General features: G+C 49.7%; 1 pseudogene; it reads right to left on the minus strand.

Annotated features, from left to right (window-relative positions):
* Positions 1-8,404: 8,404 nt before the first annotated feature.
* LOC140397392 (U2 spliceosomal RNA) lies at positions 8,405-8,577 on the minus strand (annotated as a pseudogene).
* Between the last annotated feature and the right edge of the window lie 6,083 nt (positions 8,578-14,660).

Consider the following 14,660-nt stretch of genomic DNA (forward strand, 5'->3'; position numbering starts at 1 on the left):
AGGATGTTCAAAGGTTAAAGACTATCTCTGGATCATTTGGGTGATTTAAACTCATAATGGTAAAGCATTTAACCTGATGTGTTTCTGTTTAAAGGTATTAATCTCAAGGATGTTCAAAGGTGAAAGACTATCTCTGGATCATTTGGGTGATTTAAACTCATAATAGTAAAGCGTTTAACCTGGTGTGTTTCTGTTTAAAGGTGTTAAGTCTCTCTTGGATGTTGAAAGGAATAACTGAAGGATTATTTACTGTTGTAATGTTTTCGGGGTTATCTTTGAAGTAAGGGGTGTTAAGAGATCCAATGTTTATTTCAGAGGTTAAGTTGAGTTCATGGAATAAACATTGTGTTGTGTTTGAAAACCCACGTGTCCATAATTGAAATACCACACCTAGGGAACAAGCTGTGTGCTCGGAAAAGCAACAATTGCATTAAAGGGGGAGATTGGTTCAACTCCATGGCACATTTTGGGGTTCTGAAAACGCCTCGCCCATAACAACAGCATGTCAAGCACTAACCACGATGTGATTTCCTCAGTAATTGGGACCACACGGCTGCCTGGTCATCCCTGTATTGCTTTATTAGCGAGAGGCCCACTGATGCACTCTTGTACCTTTGTTCAGAGATGAATTCTGGAGCAGTGTCTGGATGTTGTGAAAATGAGGGATCCAGCTATTAATCTGTTAATATTTCGGGTGATGTCTCAGTTGTATGCTGTGTCCTGGTTCGTAGAGCAGTTCTGTTCCTGTCGAGTCACTTTAAGAATTTTGATTCAGCAAGAGTTCGTGACTTTTAGACGCCATCAGCATTTCTCTATCCATTTGGCAATACCCGGATGCGGAACATATGTTTTGCAACTAAAATTTCTCACGTCTCACATCTCTGGGAAGAAATATATTTTTCATTTTATGGTTTTTTAAATCAGTGTTTTATGAGTTGCTGAAGAATTACCTCAGTATTAACTAATGTCCCAAAATACATACAGTGACCGCATATCAGAACTCACACAGTAATACATGTTTGACTTCTGTTGACCAACAGCCATTCAATGAAACTCTCTGTTACCCGTCCTGGCCAATTTTCATCAAATAATTTTACTATTTGAGGGCTGCCAAATTCTCTGTTTATTCCCTAGCCGTGCCTTCATATTTCCAACCATCGAGCATGATTTACGGTATCTTATGAAGACAACTGTGGACAGCATCACACTATATCCTGGGGCACCGCACCACTACCCCTCTGCCCCTCAACCCCATCCTTCCAAACCAGGCCCACAACATGCTCCCTGTGTTAAGGCCTGAAATGCCACCACTGCATGCTGCATCTTGGAACATTATGTAGCGCATGATCGCAAAGGCCGTTATTTTTGACAGCAGATGCTGTGTCTCTGTGTCAGCGAGTGGCGGGTTGGTGGTGTAGGGAGGGGCTGTCTGTTGATGAAGCCAACGGGGTTTCACGGGATTTGGCCACGAAACCTTCACGGAATTCTAATTGAGATACAATGCTCAAAGTGGAAATTTATACATTTATTGTTATTTTTCTGAATTGTCAGAATGGTAAAATATAAGCTATGGCGAAAGGCAAAACCTCTAAGAATATGGGAGAACTTTTTACATGTTTTTTTTACAACCGCATATATAACCTAGTGACAAGGACATTTCGTTCAATGTTGTTCTTTAAAAAAAAGGATGGAAGATCCATTTGTAACAACATACCCACACAGACCATGTCCCACAGTGCGTTGTAAAAATTATCGACCAATTAACTATTTATTTCATTCTCCTTAATCATGTATAGAATTATTGCAAATGTTTCCCACACTTACTATTAATATTTTGACAGAAGTCTGCCTCTGCGATAGTGTCTGAAGGAATATCCTCCATCTTCCTTACTCTCCAGTTTTGTTGGGGACACTTCTATGTGTCAAAAGACACTCCATTAAATATAATGTATTCTCTTTCACTTTGCTTGTCTAACCCCTCGGCTCTGGGGGATGCCCGTCTGATTATGGGATGCTGGAAAATGATCGTCCAGGCATTGACTTCAATAACAAATTTGACTTGTTATTTGTGGGTTTGTTTTTTAAGGAATACATAATCTTCCCCATTCCAATGCCACTGATGTGATTTTAGGCTAGGGTATGGTGTGTTGGTAATTGTCCTGAACTTGTAAATGTAAGAATCTTTTTCTTGATAGTTTAATAGATACTTCACCCAACCTGGCAAGAACTGACAGGTTATCCCTGCGGTAGAGGTTTTCGGGGTCAGAAACAGGAGGCTGGGTAATGCTTGGCCTAGTAATAGCCTACCTGCAATTGCAATCTGGCTGCCCAAGAGAATTGTAATGTCGCAACCTCTCCTCCACCGGATTTCCTTCTGGAAAAACCTTCGACCAGATAACACAACCCCAGTGATCTGATCAAAATACAATATCGGTGTAACATAGAAGCACAGGACATTGTCATGTGAGAGTACCTTTAAGACATGGATGTTGAAGCAATGTACCTTTAAGAAAACAGTGATGTCAGAGAGTGGGTGGAGCTGAGGTCAGGTCAGCCATTTTGCAGTTTTGTTTTGCAGTTGGAAAAAGAGCGTGTCTGTGTCTCGGAGTTTCCAGAGAGCTGCAGTTTTAAAAAGCAGCTTGTGTGTTTCTGTGCTTTACAGTGAGCTGGGTCTCTGCCATGAAAGACTATCCGTGGATCATTTTGGGTGATTTAAAGTAAAGCCTTCAACCTGATGTGATTTTGTTTGAAGGTGTTAAGTCTTTTGGAAGTTCGAAGGAACATTTTTAGTAATTATTTACTGTTGCAATATTTTCTGAGTTATCTTTGAAGAAAAGGGTGTTAAGAGATCCAATGTTTATTTAAGATGTTAAGTTGAGTTCATGGAATAAAAGTGTTTTGTGTTTAAAAACCCACGTATCCATAATTGCAATCCTACACCTCGGGAAAAAGCCGTGTGCTAGGAAAAGCAACAAATCCATTAAAGGGAGAGGTTGGTTGAACTCCATGATAGATTTTCGGGTTCTAAAAACGCCTCGCCCACAACAATATGGTCATGAATAGCGCAAAAGGATATCATATTTCCGTACATTTGTTGAAGCAATTGATTTTTTTGATGGACAATGGATCAGCTTTGAATGATGGGAGTAAAATAATTTGCTTTCGTAGAATTTACAGTGTAGAAGGAGGCCATTCGGCCCATCGAGTGTGCACCGGCTCTTGGAAAGAGCACCCTACCCAAGGTCAACACCACCACCCTATCCCCATAACCCAGTAACCCCACCCAACACTAAGGGCAATTTTGGACACTAAGGGCAATTTATCATGGCCAATCCACCTAACCTGCACATCTTTGGACTGTGAGGAAACCGGAGCACCCGGAGGAAACCCACGCACACACAGGGAGGATGTGCAGACTCCGCACAGACAGGGACCCAAGCTGGAATCGAACCTGGGACCCTGGAGCTGTGAAGCAATTGTGCTATCCACAAGGCTACCATGCTGCCCTTGGCACATTGGTGGAAGGTTTGAATCGAGGCACTCAAGAGGGCATTGGGTGACTATTTGAATGGAAACAATTTGCAGTGACACCTTCTTCTTCCCCAGCCCCCAACCAGAATAGCGAACATCCCTGCATCCAGCCTCTCCAGCACTGTCAGTTTTTTATACGGTTCAATTCGATTCCCTCCCATTCTTCTCAATTCTAGTGAATGCAAGTGCTGTCAACCCAATCTCTCCAAGGCGACAATCTTCCCTCCCAAGAATCAATCTGCTGAGCTTCTGATGCACTCCTGTGTCATATAACTCAAGTAATTTGTTTGCATCTCCATAGATGCTGCCTGACCTGCTTCGTATGATCACATTTTCCATTTCATTGTCTGAGGAGTTGTGTATGGTGCTGAAGATTGTGCAATTATCAGCGATCTTATGATGGAGGGAAGGTCACTGATGAAGCGGTTGTCGATGGTTTTGCGACAGAGGTGACTGAGGAATTGTATTAATGTAGTCAGTGACTATTGTCCTGAATGCACTGCCTGACATTGAAGTGGAAGTAGAATCCATCATGGATATCAAGAGCACATTTTATGGAATCACATGGAATTCCTACACGGCATAGAAGGCTATGGGCCAAGTCCTGGAAAACGGCATTAGAATGGCTAGTTGTTCATTTATGACCCGCAAAAGCGCAATGGGCCGAATGGCCCTTTCTGTGCTGTATGATTTTATGACTCCAATTACAGAAGGAAGCCATTTGGCCCATTGAGTCTACGCCAACCCTCCGAAAGTGTACTGTACCGAGTTCCACTCCCCCGCCCACCCCCTTGACCCCAATAACCCAGTAACCTAACCTGCACACACTTGGACATTAACGGGCAGTTTTTCATGGCCAATCCACCCAACCTGAACGGCTGTCTAATGGCCGTGTTGTACCTGCTCGGGGACTGTCAGAGGGAGAGAGATTAAAAGGCACAATGTTTCGTCTGATGTTATCCTGATGTCTCTATGCCTCAGAATGATCCCACACCAGGTCGGAGTGCGTGCCACCAGAATCAAACACACATTGGTGTTGGTCAAACCAAACTCTGGTGTTGTGCCTGGGTGGCCCTTTGTCACATTGCGTGTGATTTGAGTTTGGAATTTCTGTTATATAGTGGGTCACGGGCAATGTCCAATCTCAGGATAGACGTCTACTTTGTAAGAAGGACTTTTCACCGTGGATGGCGCGGTGGTTTCAATGTAGAGCTGGTCAACGGCCATCGTTGAGATTGAGCTGAAGCTCAGTCAATGTGAACTGGTTTTGTCAATAAAGATGCTGCCATTGGCCAGTCTCTGCCTTAGGGAATTGTTGTCCATCTCCTGCTCCATCCAATCTGGACAATGGGCTGCAGGAGTCGCCACTGCGCCTGCGCCACAACCACAGCCTGAGGATGGCGGCCATCTTGAGCTGCTCGGTGTGACGGCCGGCGCCATTTTGAGTTGCTGGGGAGACGGCCGGCGGCAATCTTGAGTTGCCAGGGGAAACGGCTTCACTGTATAGAACCTTAGTTAGGCCACACTTGGAGTATAGTGTTCAATTCTGGTCGCCACACTACCAGAAGGATGTGGAGGCTTTAGAGAGGGTGCAGAAGAGATTTACCAGAATGTTGCCTGGTTTGGAGGGCATAAGCTATGAGGAGCGATTGAATAAACTCGGTTTGTTCTCACTGGAACGAAGGAGGTTGAGGGGCGACCTGATAGAGGTATACAAAATTATGAGGGGCATAGACAGAGTGGATAGTCAGAGGCTTTTCCCCAGGGTAGAGGGGTCAATTACTAGGGGGCATAGGTTTAAGGTGAGAGGGGCAAGGTTTAGAGTAGATGTACGAGGCAAGTTTTTTACGCAGAGGGTAGTGGGTGCCTGGAACTCGCTACCGGAGGAGGTAGTGGAAGCAGGGACGATGGGGACATTTAAGGGGCATCTTGACAAATATATGAATAGGATGGGAATAGAAGGATACGGACCCAGGAAGTGTAGAAGATTGTAGTTTAGTCGGGCAGTATGGTCGGCACGGGCTTGGAGGGCCGAAGGGCCTGTTCCTGTGCTGTACATTTCTTTGTTCTTTGTTCTTTGAGGTGAAGGCCCGCGCGCTGTCCTCGGGGGGGAAAACCCTCCGCACATGAGCACAGGCGCATGTTTGAATTTTAATTTGCATCTGATGATTATAATTACTCGCATCCTCCCCCGTCTGAATTCCTCTTCCTTCTCGGTTCTGAAGCTTCGATTCCAGTTTTGATCTGTTTTTGACAATTTGATTTATTTTTAAAACCTGGGCTCCTCTGGCCGCACTCTGGGGGATGCGGCGGCGCATGCGCAGTCCCGCGGCCGTCACTGGGTTATGAAATGACCTGTTGATTTGATTTTAATTCATTTCCTGGGGCGGCTCTGAATTTAAGTCAACTCCCCCGTTTCCCAGCAGCCGCTTCTTCCTCTTTTCTGTGAAATAACCGGTGGGTGGAGAGGTGACGTCACGGCAACATGGCGGATGCCCCGCCCAACACCGGGACCCGGAAGTTCCGCCAACAAGCAGCGGCCGGGCCGGGCTGCGGACAGGAGGTGATACTGGGAGGAGCGGAAGCAGCATCGGCTTCTGGGAGAGTGACCCACGCCCTCTGGCGGCCGGGACGGGAAACAGCCGCCGACGTCTCTCTGGCCGCAGAGCAGCGCCTGCAGCGGCTGTGAACCACCAGCAGGCGGCAGCCTTGAAGCAGTTGAATCAGCCACACTGACAGAGGTTTGAGACAGAGAGGGATTTGAGTCTTTAATTCATTGACAGACACAGAGGAAAGGTGCAGCAGCCTTTTCACCGGCACATTCTGCATCCCGCACCTTTTAAACACACGTTCATGTCAGCGCCTCATTGTCTGGGGTTGTCTCTGAGATTTCCACGGAGCGGTACAGCTGGTTTAATGTTGTTCACCTTTTATTCCTCTTGAATCTTCGTTCCATCCTCTTCCATTGAATGTTCCTCGTCAGATGAGGTTGGGGTTGTATTGTCAGGGCGTGCTGTGGCCTCCCCTTTTTGTTGAGGGCCCTTCTGGTGCTTTTACACATTCTGTGCCGTGGTGTCTTTGTCGATGGAGGTGGCATCAACCTCCTCTCAGGTCGCCTTTTGACTCTGCCGCTGATGATTTGTGCGTACGTTGCCCCGCGTTTCGGGCAGGCCCTGTACAGATGGCCGGCCTCCCCACACAGGTTGAAGCACTTGTCTTCCTTGCAGTCCTTAGTCATGTGTCCCTCCTGCCTGCAGTTGTTGCAGAAGGTGACATTGCAGTTGGCGGCAACATGCGCCGTTTGGCCACAGGTGTGGCATACTCGTGGCTGTCCCACGTAGTAGAGGTAGCCACGATTTTCTCCAATGGCGGAACTGGAGGGGGGATGCAGGATGGTTCCGCCGCCCTCTGTTCTCAGAGTCACCTTGATCTGGTGCTCACTTGTCCAGATGCCAAAGGTGTCCATCAGTTGCACGCTGTCACTTTTCAGCTCAGCGTACCTGGCGAGGAAACTGAGCACATCAGACACGGGGACGTGGGGCTTGTACGTGTGCAGTGTAACAACCCGATTTCGTTGTGCCGGTAGAGTAAACAGAGGCTCCGCAGTCAGGATAAACAGGGGACTTTGGTTGCCCTTATCTTTGAACACGTTCAAGAATTTGATGCACGCTGCAACACTCTTGAAGGTGACATCAAAATATCCATTGTTGAGGAGGTTTTGCAAGCAGAAGATATCTGTTGCTTGAAACCCGCAGCGCTCGAGCAGCACCCGCTTCACGAAGAAGTTTCGGTCTACAGGTGACTCCCCTTCCGCCTTCTTTGCTGTGATTCGGACAGTGTTTCGCACTCCGCAGCCTGGTGGTCGGGATGCAGTTGCAGCCATAGCTCATACGTTGAGTCTAAACTGTATCGGCATTAGGCCTAAACCAGAGGCTTAGCCCAGCATGTAGATCCAACAATAGCAGCCGACCTCCAAACGTTTCCTCTTTGACCACTTAAATCCCTCTGTGTTCTCCAATCCACATCACAACCCTCAGCTTCTCTTGATTCAATATACTGTTGATCATAGCCAAAAGGCCGAGAAGCGATAGCGCATATTTCCCGGCTATGGCTCTTGTCCTCCTCGCCCACTAACATTCAGGTGCACCTTGCTGCGCTCGACTGTGCTTTGGAACGTTTAGTCTACGGTCATGGTTGGTAAAGAGATCTCCGGCTTGGCCGAGCACTGTGGAGTCTGTGCATGCAAAACCAGAAAAACACAACAGGGAGAAATCGTCTAGCACGCCTTCCACTATCGTAACCAGAAGGAAAGGAGACGGTGTGAAGGCCCAGTGACACCCAACGCAGGGAGTCGAAGAAACCTCCACCTTTGCCGAACAAAGGGCAATCCGTGCAAGCAGCAAGTACTGGCGGAACCCAACAGGGGGCAATGTCTAGTCCCCCTGAGCTCCACCCAGGCGTGTTGGTCGTGGAGTCAGGAGAACGAAAAGAGACACCGTGAAGGTGTACCTACATCCAAACAGGATGCCGTTCAGTCTGTCGCCACACTTCTCTGTTGTGCAGGATGAAGGGATGTGGTAACTGAAGTGAGGAGAAGGTAAGTCGGCATCCGAGGGTGAGGGTGAGTGGCCTGTAAAAAGCAGCAGGAAATCTGTGCGCATATCAGCTGAAAACGGAGCCTGGCTGCCGAAAGTCCGCGAGTCCATCGGCTCGCAACATTCGTGCACGAAGCTCCTGCCAGCAGAAAAGCTAGCAATGCTTTGGAGCCTGAAAGGCCTTAAATTGGTCAGGATGAGATAACTAGACAAGACAGAAAAGGGGAAGGCAGGTTTTGCGCCATTTTCTGCCTTCGCACCTTTGCTCCCCAAAGCGGGGTGAAGGCACCATTCCTTGAAGCATGGCAAGACCCGGTCGATGCGTGGAGCGGAAGGAGCAAGCCCCTGCACGATCTCCGAGTCTTAAAAATCAATTTAATATTCGGTCCCCAGATAGAGGACACATCAGATATTATACTGATAAGAACAGATTTTTTAAAAAAAATGTTATTCAAAAAAATATACTTTATTAATAACATTTATCATGAGCATTACAGAGCATTTCGAATTGTCTTGACTACATTTCCGGCAGGGTTACATGTTGCCTTGACTTTCTTCCATTCAATTTTGAACTTATTATACACATATCACTCTTTACATTACAATTCCTTCTTAAATATTAACATCGTCATGTTTCTTTTATACATTGGAGAGCTGGTGGCCCAGACCGCGGGGAGTTTACACTGTTACCCGGCCCTCGGTGTACATTTGCTGGAAAGACTTTACACAGTGGTCTTTCCCCATTGCGCCTTGGCGGCAGCTGCCCCAAGCTTGAGTGCGTCCCTCAGCACATAGTCCTGGACCTTGGAATGTGCCAGTCTGCAACACTCGGTCGAGGACAATTCTTTGCACTGGAAGATCAGCAAGTTTCGGGCAGACCAAAGAGCGTCTTTCACCGAGTTGATGACCTTCCAGCAGCAGTTGATATTTGTCTCGGTGTGTGTCCCTGGAAACAGTCCGTAGAGCACAGAGTCCTGTGTCACAGAGCTGCTCGGGATAAACCTTGACAAATACCACTGCATCTCTCGCCAGACCTTCTTTGCAAAGGCACATTCCACAAGGAGGTGTGTGACCGTCTCATTTCCCCCACAGCCACTCCGAGGGCAGCGTGCATTGGTGCAGAGCCTTCGGGTGTGCATGAAGAATCTGACAGGGAGGGCCCTTCTCACCACCAGCCAAGCTAGGTCTTGGTGCTTGTTTGAAAGTTCTGGTGATGAGGCGTTCTGCCAGATGACTCTGGCAGTCTGCTCAGGGAACCATCCAACGTCCTCCACGGTCTCTTTTTCCCTGAGGGCCTCGAGGACATTACGTGCTGACCACTGCTTCATTGCCTCGTGGTCAAAGGTGTTTTCCTTCAAAAACTTTTCCACAAAGGACAGGTGGTACGGTACGGTCCAACTACTTGGAGCGTTCCGCGGCAATGAGGCCAGGCCCATCCTTCGCAACACCGGGGACAGGTAGAACCTCAGTATGTAGTGACACTTGGTGTTTGCATACTTGGGGTCCACGCTCAGCTTGATGCAGCTGGACACAAAGGTGGCCAACAGGATGAGGGAGGCGTTGGGTACGTTCCGCCCTCCCTTCTCCAGAGGTTTGTACATGGTGTCCCTTCGGACACGGTCCATCTTGGATCGCCAGATAAATTTGAAGATGGCCCGGGTGACTGCTGTGGCGTAGGGTCGGGTTATGGGCCAGACCTGCGCCACGTACAGTAGCACCGAGAGTACCTCACACCTGATGACCAGGGTTTTGCCCGCAATGGAGAGGGAGCGTTGCTCCCACCAGCCCAGTTTCTGTCTTACCTTTCCTATGCGCTCCTCCCAGTTTTTGGTGCACGCCCCAGCAGCTCCGAACCATATCCCCAGCACCTTCAGGTAATCTGGCCTGACAGTGAAGGGGACAAAGGACCGGTCGGACCAGTTCCCAAAGAACATGGCCTCGCTCTTGCCCCGGTTTACCTTGGCTCCAGAGGCCAGTTCAAACTGGTCGCAGGTGGTCAAGAGCCTGCGTACAGACGCAGGATCCGAGCAGAAGACGGCAACGTCGTCCATGTACAGGGAGGCCTTGACTTGCATGCCTCTACTGCCTGGGATCGTCATTCCTCTTATGCCCGGATCCCTCCTGATGGACTCGGCAAAGGGTTCTATGCAGCACACAAAAAGGGCAGAGGAGAGAGGGCAGCCCTGCCTGACTCCAGATCTGATCTGGAACTTTTCTGATTCCCATCCATTGATTGAGACTGCGCTATAGATTTTTGTGTAGAGCAGTTTGATCCAATTGCGAATTCCCTCCCCAAACCCCATTTTGGAGAGCACATCCATCATGTAGGTGTGCGATATTCTGTCAAAAGCCTCTTCCTGGTCAAGGCTGATGAGGCAAGTGTCCACCCCCCTGTCCTGCACGTAGGCGATCGTATCCCTGAGTAGCGCGAGGCTATCAGAGATCTTCCTGCCGGGTACAGCACAGGTCTGGTCAGGGTGGATCACCGACTCCAGAGCAGACCTGACCCGATTGGCGATGACCTTTGCTAGAATTTTGTAGTCCACATTCAACAGTGAAATGGGTCGCCAATTTCGAATTTCTTCCCTTTCCCCCTGCTGCTTGTAGATGAGGGTGATGATGCCTTTCCTCATGGATTCTGACATGCTGCCTTCCAGAAGCATACTCTCGTACACTTCCAGCAGGTCTGGGCCCATCCAGTCCCACAGAGCCGAATACAACTCAACCGGTAAGCCGTCGCTTCCGGGAGTTTTACTCGTCTCGAAGGACTTGGCGGCCTTTGTCAGCTCGTCCAGAGTTAGTGGTTTGTCCAGGTTTTCCAGCTCGCTGTCGCCTATGACCTCCGTGATAGTCGACAGGAAGGTCTGGGAAACAGTGCTATCTGTTGGCTTCAGGTCATACAGTCCGGCATAAAAGGATTGGCTGATCCTCAGGATGTCAGACTGCGATGACATTTCAGAGCCATCTTCTTCCTTCAGGCTGCTGATCACAGAGGTCTCTCTGTGCACCTTTTGGAAGAAGAAGCGTGAGCACTTTTCGTCCTGCTCCACGGAGCGGACTCTGGAACGGAAGATAACCTTGGAGGCCTCCGAGGTGTAGCGCGAGGCTTGCTGGCTCTTCACCTCTTGGAGATCCTCCTTGACATCCACCCCCATCGACTGCAGCTGGAGCAAATTTTGCATACTTTTCTGGAGCCTGGACATGACCCCTCGTATCTCTCTCACCTTTTGAACGCCCTTGAGGATGAAAAACCTCTTGATATTCCCCTTGATTGCTTCCCACCAGAGATGTGGGGCCTCAAAGAGGGGTTTCACGGTTCTCCAACCCTTGTAATCCCTCCTGAGTTCCTCGATGTTCTCAGGGGTCAGCAGTTTCACATTTAGCTTCCACGTCCCCCTGCCTACCCCCTGGTCTTCCTGCAGGTGGCAGTCGGCCTGTAGGAGGCAGTGGTCAGAGAAGAACACCGGCGTTACGTCGGTGGACCTGACCGAGAAAGCTCGGGACACAAAAAAGAAGTCTATCCTGGAGCGGACGGACCCGTCTGGCCGTGACCATGTGTATCTACGCTGCGCGCCGTCTGCAGGGTTGCTGCAGACGTCGAGCAGCTTGGCGTCTTTTACCGTTTCCATCAGGAGTCTGGACGTAGCGTCTAGTTTGCTGTCGGCTTTGCTGGATCGTCCAGCCGCATCGATGATGCAGTTGAAGTCACCACCCAGGATGACCGGCTTGGAGGTGGCCAACAGCAGTGGGAGTTGCTGAAGGACTGCCAGCCGCTCACTTTTTACGGCCGGGACGTACACATTAATAAGTCTGAGAGGGCTGTTTTTGTATTTCACGTCTGCTACGAGGAGGCGCCCGCCCACCACCTCCTTAACGTCGGAGATGGTGAAGTTGCCTCCCCGCAGCAGAATACCCAGGCCGGAGGAGCGGCAGTCGTTTCCTCCTGACCAGATGGATGGCCCGTGGGACCACCAGCTCGACCAGCGCCTGTAGTTGCTGAGGTGCGGAATTCAGCACTCCTGCAGGAACAGTAGGTCAGCTTTTACATTTGCCAAATAGTTGAGTGTGGCTACACACCGCGAAGTATCTTTGATGCTTCGCACATTTATGGATGCATTTTTTAAACCCATTATAAAAAGATAGATTTACCAGTCTCAATAGTCCAGAGTCTATACAGTTGGCTGTTCCAGCTGTTGAATGTTCCCCAGGAAGCCGGTGGTGCTCGCAAACTTTAGCACAGTTGCAGGGCTGAGAAAACTTTTCTTGTCCGTACTGGCCCCGTGATTTTGATGCAGATGCATTGGGAGGGGGGGGGTGTAGCCCTGGGGTTCGTCGTGGCAGCCAGTAGGTGTTGGGGTTGCAGGCCGGTCTTCACCTGGGTTGTTGCCGCTCGTTGCTATCGGGGGTTGGTCTGTGACCTTGTTTCCTTCCCGGTCGGTGGTCTGGGGGGGTCTGTGCCTTCCGTTCCACGTTGGTGCTTTGCCTCTTTATCTGAGGCCGATTCTTGTCCTGTTTTCCCTCATCGGATGAGGTGTCGGCACTGAGTGCGCCGGCTGAGAGGTGTCGCTTTTTGCCACTACCCCTCAGGGGGTTCTTCAGTTTGTTTTTTTGTTTTCTCTTTCGTTTGTCCCTGTTCACGGTTTCCCAGGGCTCTTTATTCTTTGTCCCATCCTCTTCCTCTTCCATTGAGTGTTCCTCATCAGATGGGGCTGGGGTTGGGTTGTCAGGAGGTGCTGGGGCCTCCTCTTTTTGTTGGGGGCCCTTCTGTTGCTTTTCCTCATTCTGAACCGTGGTGTCTTTTTCGGTGGAGGGTGTATGCACCTCCTCTCTGGTCGCCTTTTTGACTCCGCTGCTGATGATCTGTGCATATGTCGCCCCGCGTTTCGGGCAGGCCCTGTAAAGATGGCCGGCCTCCCCACACAGGTTGCAGCACTTGTCTTCCTTGCAGTCCTTAGTCATGTGTGCCTCCTGCCTGCAGTTCTTGCAGAAGGTCACACTGCAGTTTGCGGCAACATGCCCCGTTTTGCCACAGGTGTGGCATACTCGTGGCTGTCCCACGTAGTAGAGGTAGCCACGATTTACTCCAATAGCCAAATTGGAGGGGGGATGCAGGATGGCTCCGTTGCTGTCCGTTCTTAGGGTCACCTTGACCTGGTGCTCACTTGTCCAGATGCCGAAGGTGTCTTTCACTTGCACGCTGTCACTTTTCAGCTCAGCGTACCTGGCGAGGAACGTGAGCACATCAGACACAGGGACGTGGGGGTTGTACGTGTGCAGTGTAACAACCCGATTTCGCTGTGCCGGTAGCGTAAACAGAGGCTCCGCAGTCAGGATCGACAAGGGACTCTGGTTACCTTTTTCCTTGAAGACGTTCAAGAATTTGATGCACGCTGCGACGCTCTTGAAGGTGATATCAAAGAAACCATTCTTGGGGAAGTTTTGCAAGCAGAAGATCTCTGTTGCTTTAAACCCACAGCACTCGAGCAGCACCTTCTTCACGAAGTGTTTCCGGTCCAAAGGTGACTCTCCATCCGTTTTCTTCACTGTGACTCGGACAGTGTTTCGCACGCCCCAGCCTGGTGGTCGGGATGCAGTTGCATCCATAGCTCGTACGTTGGGTGTGAAACTGTATCGGCGTTAGGCCTAAACCCGAGGTTTAGGCCAGCATGTAGATCCACCAATAGCAGCCAAGCTCCAAACGTTTCTTCTTTGACGACTTCAATCCCTCCGAGTTCTCCAATCCACGATCGTCATCGAAATCTTCAGCTTCCCTCGATCAAATGAGACTACACTTGATCTTAGCCAAAAGGCCGAGAAGCGATAGCCCATATTTTCCGGCAATGGCTCTTGTCCTCCTCATCCACCGACATTCAGGTGCACCTTGCTGCACTCGACTTTGCTTTGGAACTTTTAGTCTACGCTCACTGTTGGTCAAGAAACCTCCAGCTTGGCCGAGCACGGTGGAGTCTGTGCATGCAGAACCAGTAAAACACAACACGAAGACATCGTCTGGCAAGCCGTCCCCTGTCGTCACCAGATGAAATGGAGACGCTGTGAAGGCCAGTGACACCCAACGGAGGGAGTGGAAGAAATCTCCACCTTTGCCGAACAAAGGGCAATCCGTGCAAACAGCAACTACTGGCGGAATCCAACAGGGGGCAATGTCTAGTCTCCCTGAGCTCCACCCTGGCGTGTTGGTCGTGGAGTCAGGAGAACTAAAAGAGACGCCGTGAAGGTATACCTACATCCAAACAGGATGCCGTTCAGTCTGTCGCCACACTTCCATGTGGCATGTTGGTTTTATACATTGGAGTGTTGGTTGCCCCGACCGAGGGGCTTTACACTGTTACCGGCCCCTCGGTGTACATTTGCTGGAAAGACTTTACACAGTGGTCTTTCCCCATTGCGCCTTGGCGGCAGCTGCCCCAAGCTTGAGTGCGTCAGCACGTAGTCCTGGACCTTGGAATGTGCCAGTCTGCAACACTCGGTCGAGGACAATTCTTTGCACTGGAAGATCAGCAAGTTTCGGGCAGA

Source organism: Scyliorhinus torazame, chromosome 20 (assembly GCF_047496885.1).
Source record: "Scyliorhinus torazame isolate Kashiwa2021f chromosome 20, sScyTor2.1, whole genome shotgun sequence".
In the NCBI taxonomy this organism is placed as follows: domain Eukaryota; kingdom Metazoa; phylum Chordata; class Chondrichthyes; order Carcharhiniformes; family Scyliorhinidae; genus Scyliorhinus; species Scyliorhinus torazame.